Below are 9,981 nucleotides of genomic sequence, written 5' to 3'. Positions count from 1 at the left end.
TCAGCCACTTTTGGGAATCATCACTAATTTGTCCATACTTACATGCCACCATGCAGTTTTAGGGATTTATTTTTAGGTATGTAACGTGTTAGCAATCATCTAGGGTGATGGGCAAATCTCTTTTCTTGAAGAATCGACTGTTCGGTGTCACTTTAGTAGGAATATACAATTATTATGGGACATGAATTATTTGAGCTGTTCCCTGCAAAGACTGATTGCCTTTCATGGGCTGTGTGTGGGAGCAGCAGAGAAATCCCTGCTGCTCTAACCAGTGTCAGCACCCCCAGACAGTCAAGCATTGCTGCAGAAGTGCACCATCATTTCACTGTAGCAGTGCTAGAGCCGAGGTTCCTGCCCACCCTGCTCTTGAAATAAGAGTGATTGAGCTTGTTTCAAAGCACCAATTTGCATGAATATGAGAAAATGTGCCGGACTGCTTATATTTAAAATTAAACTTTGAGCTATCACTCATCACAGCAAAGGGACATCCCACCACATCCACGTTTGCATTTTCAGGGAAGAAACAGTCATGTCAGCTGCAGCCTCCTTTCAATACAAAACTTCTAGACCATTTATTAGGTTATTGTAATGAATAGGCTGTTACAGTCCCAGTGGGATAACTGGGTAACTAGCCAAGTGCAGGTGTATTTTAGTTGAAGACCACAACTTCACAACATCACCCACTCACTTCTGCCCTCTTCAACACATTTTTCAGCTGATGGGAGGAGATGGAAGGACAGACATAGAGTTTGACCAGGGGAAAAAGTAACCTCCTACAGAAACAGTTGCTGTAAAGCTGGAAGGAGTGACGAGCAGCAGTTCTGCAAGCTGCTATGGCTTTTTGCCGCTTGCCACAATATTCTTTTGTGTTGTTTCTGGATCTGCTTTCTTTACATGTGTTTTTCAACTGTTTCTGGCTGGAGGTTGTTGCTGGAGTGTGGATATGTTGCTGGAGATGTTATTCAAGTTCACAGGCTGCCTGTGTGTTACGAACTTCCACTGCCCTCGGCACTCCTACCCCCGTCAATCTGACTTTATTTGCCATCAAATGTAAAATAAAAGGTGTCTGTTTTTTTAAAGTAAAAGGTATCTGGGTTTTATCAGATATCCTAGTTCCCTGGGGTGATTTGGTTTTAGCATTGGTCTGGCCATGTGGCCTAGGCTTTGTACCTGAAGGAGAGGCGCTTCTGGAGCTCAGGGATGTAGCCCAAGAACAAGACAATTTCCTCTTATCTCCTCCACAGCCTCCTCACCTACTCAGTTTCTGGAAGCTGTTACTTCACATAGCATTAAACGTGAATGGTTATCAATGCAGTCCAGAAAGTGAGCAAGAGACTCTAATAGACAAGACATGATTATCTAATTTTTGTTTTAGACAAATGCTGAAGCTCAGGGAGGAGCAGTAACATCGCAATAACAGAAACTGAGTTTCAGTTGAAAAAGCAATTATCTGGTACTATGGGATGAAGTGAGAACAAGGTAACACCTTATGATGTTATGATTCCTCTTCTCAGCTTTCTAGCAGTTTTGACTTTGTGTTTAACTGTGAAGCCACCAAAGGCCACCCCAGCTCCATTGCTGTCCTCCTTCTTCCCAAAACAGCCTCTGAATAGTAATGCTGGGTGTAATGCTGGCTTCCTTGGACTTTTCTTCGGGAGCTTTCCTGGAGGCTCAGCACGAACACAGACCCGAGGAAAGACCATCAAGATGCCTTCAGTATCCCACTACCAAGCCCGGGATGCTGCCTGCCCCACTGTCTGGCAGCCCACAGCATCCTCCATCCCACGGGTGCACATCCACGCACCCCGCTCCCGCAGACTCCCTGCACATGCTCCCACCTGTCCTTCTTTTTTTTTTTGCTTGTTTTCCTTTTTTTTTTTTTTTTTATTTATTTTTCCTCTGCAGAAAGTCGAGGTTAGAACCCTGAAACCCGAAGCCCTGAAACCGAGCTGCCTGGCCCCGCCGGTGGCACGGCCCCGCCACACACACCCGTGGCCGCTCCGTGGCCCGGGCGCCATCAGGATGAGGGAGGGATGAGGGGGGAGAAGGGGGTGTTGGAAGAGCGCAAGCATGTGGCGCTGCGTGGGGTGCCAGTGTGGGTTATGCGTGGCTGACCGCGGATCTGGAGGAGTGGAGGAGGAAGGGGAGGGGGGTGATTCTCACCAATTTCCTCACGGGCAGGAACGCGCGTGTCTGCGTGGGGGAACCGCTGAGGTTTCCTTCTTGAGAGAAGCAATTAAACGCGAATTAGCTTCTCCCGTGCAGCGGGAGCAGAGACCTGCTCCGGTGTCCCTACCCTCCGTCAGGGGCAGCCCGTGGGTCAGCGGGGGGACCCAGGCCCCGCGTGGGAGCAAACCCCGGGCCGGGCGAGGCGCTCCTTCATCCCGCACCCGCGCACCATCCGCGCTCTCCCGCCCCGACCGAGGAGGTGGGTGAGAGGCATCCAAGTTAAAGAAGAGGATGCCCGGAACCGTTTCCCGGCCCCACCGCCAGCCCCCAGCGAGCCCCGAGGAGCGGGACCGACGTGGAGCGCTCGGTGCGGCCGGTGACCGAACAAGCCCGGTCTCCCCAGTCTGCATTTTAATCCTGAAATCTGGAAATGGAAATTGTTTGATGTATGAGGAGACGTTATCTAATTAGGGCGTAAGAAATTTAATCTTTCCAGCAGGCAGGTCATATAATTAATGTTAATTTAACGCTCAAATTCTCAGTCATTAATTTTTATTCTCTTAAATGTAGTTTGGCAGGGCCCCCTGATCCATGGCAATGGATTTTACTGAATGTAAGAGCACACTTGGTCTTTGGAGTGAATTACTGCAGCCCTTCCTATCCCAATAACAAGATCACATCATGTATGCATTATTAAGCCATGTAATTGAATGGTCCATAGTTTGCATATCAGACTATTAAAGTAATGTGTTTTGCTTTTCTTCCAACACGTAACGTTAAAGCCTCTGCGAATATTTGGTGATTCTGATAATTATCACCAAATTACTACAAATGTTCTCTTCATTAACGTGATTTCTCTCAAGCATTTTTTAAAAAATGTGAATAATGCATTAAGTGGTGTCTTGTAAAGTGTTTTTTTAAATAAAACTTGTCAACTACAATTCGAAAATGAGACCCAAAAGAGAGAGAGAAGAAGGGAGGGAGAATTAACAGTTGCATGGGAAGAGAACAATTCTCCTCTAAGATTGGAAGAGACGGCTCGCCTTTTCTACCTATTTCAGATAACCGACTCTACACCTTTAAAGTTTCACTTCATCGGGAGCAAAAGTGCATGCAATCTAAAGAACTGTCGATTCCAGATGATACAGAACAAATGGAGAAACAAAGTTGGAGCTTTTCCCTTTACAGGGAATAGATGGGGACTGAGGCAGACAGACAGAGAGATTGATTTGAAAAGATACTGACCTCTTTCCTTCAGCTGCAATTTAACTTGTCCTGGAGGAAAAAAAAAAAACGAGTGAAATCTGCCTCCTCCCCTGCTGCCTCCTGCCTCCACCCGCCCCAGGTTCACACTGTCATCGCAACAAACTGCTGCGCCGATCTCCGAAGGTGAATAATTCTCAATTAACTAAGTAACTAAGTAACTTTCTTTGTGCCATCTTGAATCACTCACTTAACTAAATCTTAAGCCTTCAAGAACCTTCATTACTGCCTTCCCCCCGCCACACTATTTTCAAAGTTCAATAGCAAGGCAACAAAAAACACTGCTGCAAAATAAGAGTCTCTTAAAATTAAAGAGCTGTTCATTTGCATCAGAAGAAGTTATCCCCTCCCCCCCCCCCTTAAGTTATTTAGGCACAAAAAGTACCACCAACCCAAACCCCTCCCCACAAAGCCCCAGGCAGCTAATGTCAGGATCAGCGCCACCGATGCTCTTCAGGGTGCGAAGCCACTGTGGCTGCTGGAGTAGATGCTGGATCAGGTGTGGTGCTGAGCTGTGTGACTCGGGGCGTCCCGCAGCGCTAAGGCTTTGCTGTCTGCAGCCAGAAGCGCTCGGATCCTGCCGGGCCGACCCCGCTGCTCCCCGCAGGCGGCCGGCGGAGGACGTGCGGGGCTGTGTGAGGCGACTCGCACGGCAGTTCCTCTCCTCTCCTCGGGGCCGGGGGGCTGTAGCCTGGGCCGCCGAGGCTGCTGAGGCTCCTCACCGCGCCGGGAGTCCGGGTCGGCCAGGGCCGCGCTCTTATTTTGGTTGGGAGCGGGCAGCGCTGCCGGCTGGAGCCGGGAGAACGGAGGGAGGCGAACTGTGCTTCTCTGTTTGGTTTAGGGTTGGGTGTTTTTTTCTTTTCCTTTCCCTCCTCTCTCTCTCCCCTTCCCTCCTCACTATAGCAACCAACGCCAGCCTGACAAAAATGCACCCTCTGTGCGGACAATGGCCCAGCCTTCCTGCTCGCCTCGCTCCTCATCTTCCTCGCCGGGCAAAAGAAAGTTTCCAGCTCCCTCCCTCCCTTCTCCCCTCTCCCACTCCGGGGCAGGCTCTTGAGCAAATCCCGGTTGGGGGAGACCGGGCCACGCTCAGCTCCCCCGGGACGGGGCCGTGGGTCCCGGTCCCCGTCCCCTTCCCACCCCCGTGGGGGAAGGAGGGGACACACAATTCACCCCCAACCGGGGACCCCGCTTCTGCCAGCGGGGCCGGAGATTCCTGCCCTGCCTGAGGGGGTGGAGGGTGTGTGTGCAAGGGTTTGGAGGGAGTGATGCGGAGGTGGTGGTGCCGGGGAGCTGCCCCCTGTCCGTGTTAGGGGCCGACCGGGGCCCCCCGCAGCCCCGGCGCTGCTCAGCACCCCGCCGGGTCCCGGCGCCCGGGCTCGCCTCTTCGGCGGCGTGAACCAGCACCCAGGCCTGGCACGGCCTCTGCCTCGCATAGGGGGTGGCGGAGCAGGGCAGTGGAGGCCGAAAGGAAAGCCGCTTTGGAAGGGCAGTGGGAGCTGTGCCCAAAAGTGCCCCAAAAGCTGGAAGCGGGGAGGGAGACTCATGTTCCCCGGTGAAGCAGGGACAGGATTTAACCGAGCTCTTCCCGGGGTGCCTGCTTGTCTCCGTCAGGCGTGATCACTGAATGGAAGACAGTTAACTGTTAGATTTGTAGATTTGTCAGAGAAAGCTGTGGACACTTTCCTCTTCCTCCTTTTTTTTCTTTCTCTTTTTTTTTTTTTTCCTTTTTTTTTTTAACTCCCTCTGTTGCTGTATTCCATCCTGTATTTCTCTGGACAGCACAGGCTTTGGGAAGTCCCGGCTGAAACCTTTTTTCCGTGCCAGGGAGGGTGGATCGCCTCCCCTCTCCCCTCTCCGACCGCTTCACCTGCTTCCCAGCCAGCAGAAACGCCCTCCCGCTCCGTGGCGGGGCGGTCATTCCCTGCTCGGCTTCCCAGCACTAAATTCCAAACTCCGCAGCACCAATCGCGTCTGGGTCTGCCTGCGAGAATTCAATAAACAAGCTGCATTAACTCCAACCAGAATTTATCTCGTAGACTGATGGAATTTGTCTCTTTTTTTCCTTCTTCTCCCTTCTGCTTCTTCTGATTCCTTCCCCCCCTCCAAGGCCTCATATTCACCACTCAAAATTTAGCAGCCTGCCTTTGATAAATTACTCAAAGTAATCCCTGCAACAGCTAAGTCTGACTGGTTGACGTTGTGTTAGAAGTCTTCATAGCGGTATCTGTCTATAAAATATTCACTTGTGGACTACAAAGGGTGGATCATTTTTAATGACAAGATTCAGAACTGGAGGATGAAGGGAAAAGATTAATATCCGTGAATTCAAATAATTTAATTTCAAATACTGAACTTAGAACATTATATCCGACTAGTTTAAACAGTGAAGCAGATAAAATAGCAGAGCCTCACATGAATGAAGTGGCCGGAAGAATAGAGTTGTGGGGAATGTTGGAAATGAACATTAATGCAAACTTTACCAGAACTTTTTTCCCCTGTTTTTTTTTTTAATTTTACCTCTTTCTGTCTTCTGGGATAATCAGTATTCTAGCAGGGCAAAAATGTATATGGTATTACACGTGTGCATGTGTATATCTATATGTGCAGGGAGAATTTCTTTCCTCTAGAGATAGGTAGAGAAATCTATTTAGATGGCAGATTTTAATTTCAATGGGTAATGTGAGCTTGTGCAATCAAAGTTATCAATTTCTGTCCTTTTTGTTTAGATTTCTTAGTTAAATGTGTTTGTTGTATCTACCCCGAGGAGAAGCAACTTGAAAGTGTAGCTTTTGAGTCATCTTATAAATACATCCCTGAGGCTGCGGTTCTTGCAGCTTTAAGCAGTTTTCATTAAAGCCGCCAGCTGCCTCTTTGTGTAGATTGGATTTTTTTTTAAGCAATCACTTGTGAAGCCCCGGCCTCAGTTTTGTCTCTCCGCAGGCCCTTAAGGTTGAAGTTTCATTCATGCCTTGGGTCCCTCCACCGAATCAGACTCCTTGGAGCAACACTGGAAAGAGCCACACGAAAGCGCAGGCTTGAATACCTCGTAGAGAAAGGTTAAAAGGGAAGCAGAGATCAAAACAATCCCATCTCACAAAAGGTGCATTAAATGCGCCCCAGCAATAAGCACAAATCTTCCAAGCTGGCCTTTAAAGGGAGCACCGGGAGCCTCACGTTTATTGCACCCAGCAATTCTCCGAGAGCCTCGCCGTGTCTTTGCACTCCTGGCGCATTTCCTCCTAAAACAACATCTAATGGGAAGATAATAGAGACGCAGAAAGGAGGCGCGGGGATCCCCTCCCCCCCCCCCCCCCCCCCCCTTTCCTTTCAGCTCTCTGAATATATCTCAAGGCTTGGAGACCAGAGTTTCAAATAAGCTTTTCACCTCTAACAGAGCAGGCAGACGCAATGTATGCTGTCCACCCTAGGAACGCAGCACACAGAGCGCTGTCCCAGTCCCCGGACCCGGGATGCTGCTGAGCGGTGCCCGGGAGCCGAGGCTCGCTGGGAAAGAGCCGTGCTCCTGCTTTGCTACTGGAAATGCAGCTTTCTCTCCGGCACGCGGGGGGTGGAAGCACCAGGGAGCCCGGCGCCTGGCACGCCGGAGCCCGCTGCAGGAGCCCGAGGCGGCTGGCGGGCTAGGGACCCCGGGAGATGAGGCGGGTGGCCCGGCGTGGGGTGCCGGGGGGTCCCGGGGAAGGCCAGCCCCCCTCTGCATGTACCTGATGTGTATGCAGCACCTCGCCTCATAGCCAGGAGAGAGCTCCAGTGAAGTGGCGCTCTATGTATTTTATAGCGAATATTCTCGAGTAGCTGCACTGCAATGAAGGAGATATCAAGGAGGCCTGTCAGTTCAAAGCTTTTGGGGTTGTTTGAAAATCTTCTTCACGTCAAAGTAAGCAGCCCTAGTATTTGAACAGCTGCTTTGAACAGTGAAAAGGGCTGAGCTGAATCAAAACACTGCAGTGTCTGCCCAAGACACCGCATCACCTTCAACCTGCTTTTATGCGAGCAGAGAAAAGGAAAGAAAGGCTGGTGAGACCTCTAATCCCGCGGGGTCAGCTCCGCCAGAAAGGGGCCGCATGACTGTTTCTTTCACATCCCCAGCGCCCCGGACCCGACCGGCCGCCAGAGCCCGCGGCGGGCATCAGCGGTCGGGCGCTCGCTCCCTGGCTCTCCCCTCCCCGGGGAGAGACGGGCGCGAAGGATGCTTAAGGAGCGGTATTAATGACAGGGCTAACAATGATAGGGAGGACGAGGAGGTGGAGTCTGCGGCGGCTCTGAATGCACCGGCCGCGCTCCTCGCTGCTCCCAGCTGCGACTCCATGGGCGTGCGTTCCGCCGAGGAGGGAGCAGGAGGGATGGCGAGGGGCTTTGCTGCCGGGCTCAGGTTTTGTCCGCCTCCTAATGCCGTGCTGCTACTTCGGTAATTATCTGGTTACCGTTAGCCTCTGAGCTCCGCCGCTGGGCAAAAAGGGGCACGCAGGACGGTGACCGCAGGCATCACCTGCCAGGCGGCCGGCCCCGAAGGAGGGCCGGGGGGGTTGCACGACAGGAGCAGGGCTGGCGGGGGGGGGGGGTGTTCTCCCCAAAAGTAAAGCGATGGCTGGAGCTAGCTGAGCCACGCGTCCCATTTCCTCGCCGGGGAGGGCGGCGCTGCAGGCACCCCTCGGGCACCGGTTCTCCGTGGGGCGCACACATGCCGTGGGGCCGGGGCACAAGGCAGTTTTCTTGGGCAGTCACTGTAGCTGGCGGCCGCAGCCTGGAGGCGCCCTCGTGAAAACCTAGCCCTGGAAATGACCTGTGGCGTGGCCTCTCATGTCTCATCCACGCATGAACTTTTGGAAGCGGCCGTGGAAGCGGGCTGGAGGGAAAGCCGCCCAGGGAGAGCCTCGGCGGCTCCCGGGAGCAGGGCGGGAGGGCTGGCCCTGGAGCAGGGCGGCTCTCCCAAGACGGTCCCCGCGATGCTTTAGCGGAAGCCTGCTGCGGACTTGCGCGGTTGTTTTGTTTCAGCTCACTGGTCTACACCTAATTGGGAGGAAGGAGACGGGAAAATGAGCATCAAATTATAAAATTCCTGGGTGCCCAGTTGTTTCCACACGGGAAACAAAAGACAGAGCTTCACTTCAGAGACACTGACTTCCCTCTTCTCCACACTGGCAGAACAGGCAGTATTGTTCTTCCCTTCGCTTGCACCTCACGAAAGGGGGGGGGGGGGGGAAACCCTTAAGAGGAATCTCCACTCTTTCATGGACAAAGTTTGTGTCAGTATCCCCCCTCCTCCTCCTCTTCTTCCTCCTCCGTCCCCACCCCCCGGCAGAAGGAGCTCTTGATACGTCGCTAAACTAACGAAACGAGGTAACTCCTGCTGCGCCCCTTGTCTCAGGGCACTGGATATCCTGTTTATGCCGCTGCTGCTGTGTATATGTTTATGTGCGGAAGCCCATCCCCCCGCTCCTCCATACCCCCATGCAGAGGAATATTTCCAGGCAAGGAGCCTTTCCAGCGCTCACGCTAAATACGATGATTTATAAACAACTCGCAGAAGAAAGCTGTTTCTTGTTAGCAGTAATAAATTCCCCAGTCCGCCCTATTGTATTATCTCGATGAGGATAGCGGGAGCCTGAGGCGCGCACCTACCCCCGTGAGCGGTTTATTTCGAGACAAAGCTATGGCTTCCAGCTCAGAAATGGGCACCCAACTCTTTCCAGGGCGGCCAGCCGGGTGCTGCTCACTCCTAGGAAATCCGGATCCAGTTCCAGGGTCTCCTTCCTTCCTGTCCGGGCCGCAACTTCTCTTTTTAATATTTTTTTTTCCCCTATCCCTCTTTTTTCCCTATTTTCTTTTTCTTTCTCTCTCCATTCCCCCCTTTTCTCCTCTCCCACCTCCCTCCCCCAAAATCTTCCATACCGATGCAGATCCGCCTGCCCGGACCCCCGGCAGGCACCCGATACCGCCGGGACGGGACAAGCGGAACAATGCCACTCCGGTGGTGCAGAGGTGCGAAGCCCCGACATCCCGGGCAAAGCGGTACGCTCCGGGGAGCACCGGGCGCCCCGGACCCGGCGGGCAGGGAGGGGGCCTCGCGCTCCTGGCCCCGGGGGCGCGGCGCTCCGCGGCCCCGCCGGCGGTCCTAGCTGCCTGCGCTAGGGAAGAGAAAGTTGGGGGCTGTCGGGCCGAGGTCCGCGCAAGGACCCGCGGCCGGGAGCGCGCAACAGGAGCCAGCGGGCGGACCGGCGACAGCAGCCTCCCGCCAGCGGAGAGCAGAGGCGCTGGGCCGGCGGGGCGGGCCGAGGCGGGGCCGGCGGCGGAGCAGCCCCCCCCCCCCCCCAACCCCTTCTGAGATTCCCTCCCGGTACCCGCCCCGCGCCCGGTTCCCCCTCGGAGTTGGGTTCCAGAGGGCGGGCAAGGGGCGGGGCTGTGGGCGGGGCTTCGCGGCCAGTTCTCGCCAATGGCGGCGGGCGGCGGCGGCGGTCGCCAGGAGCCCCCGCGTCCGTCAGGGCGCGCTGAGCCAATGGCGTGCGGCGGCGGGGCGGAGCGGCCGCG

The sequence above is a fragment of the Pezoporus flaviventris genome, unplaced genomic scaffold (assembly GCF_033815535.1).
Source record: "Pezoporus flaviventris isolate CSIRO_AGI_PZ_B2104156 unplaced genomic scaffold, CSIRO_AGI_Pfla_v1 ptg000031l, whole genome shotgun sequence".
Classification (NCBI taxonomy): Eukaryota; Metazoa; Chordata; class Aves; order Psittaciformes; family Psittacidae; genus Pezoporus; species Pezoporus flaviventris.
Note: the sequence above shows the minus strand (reverse complement) of the source record.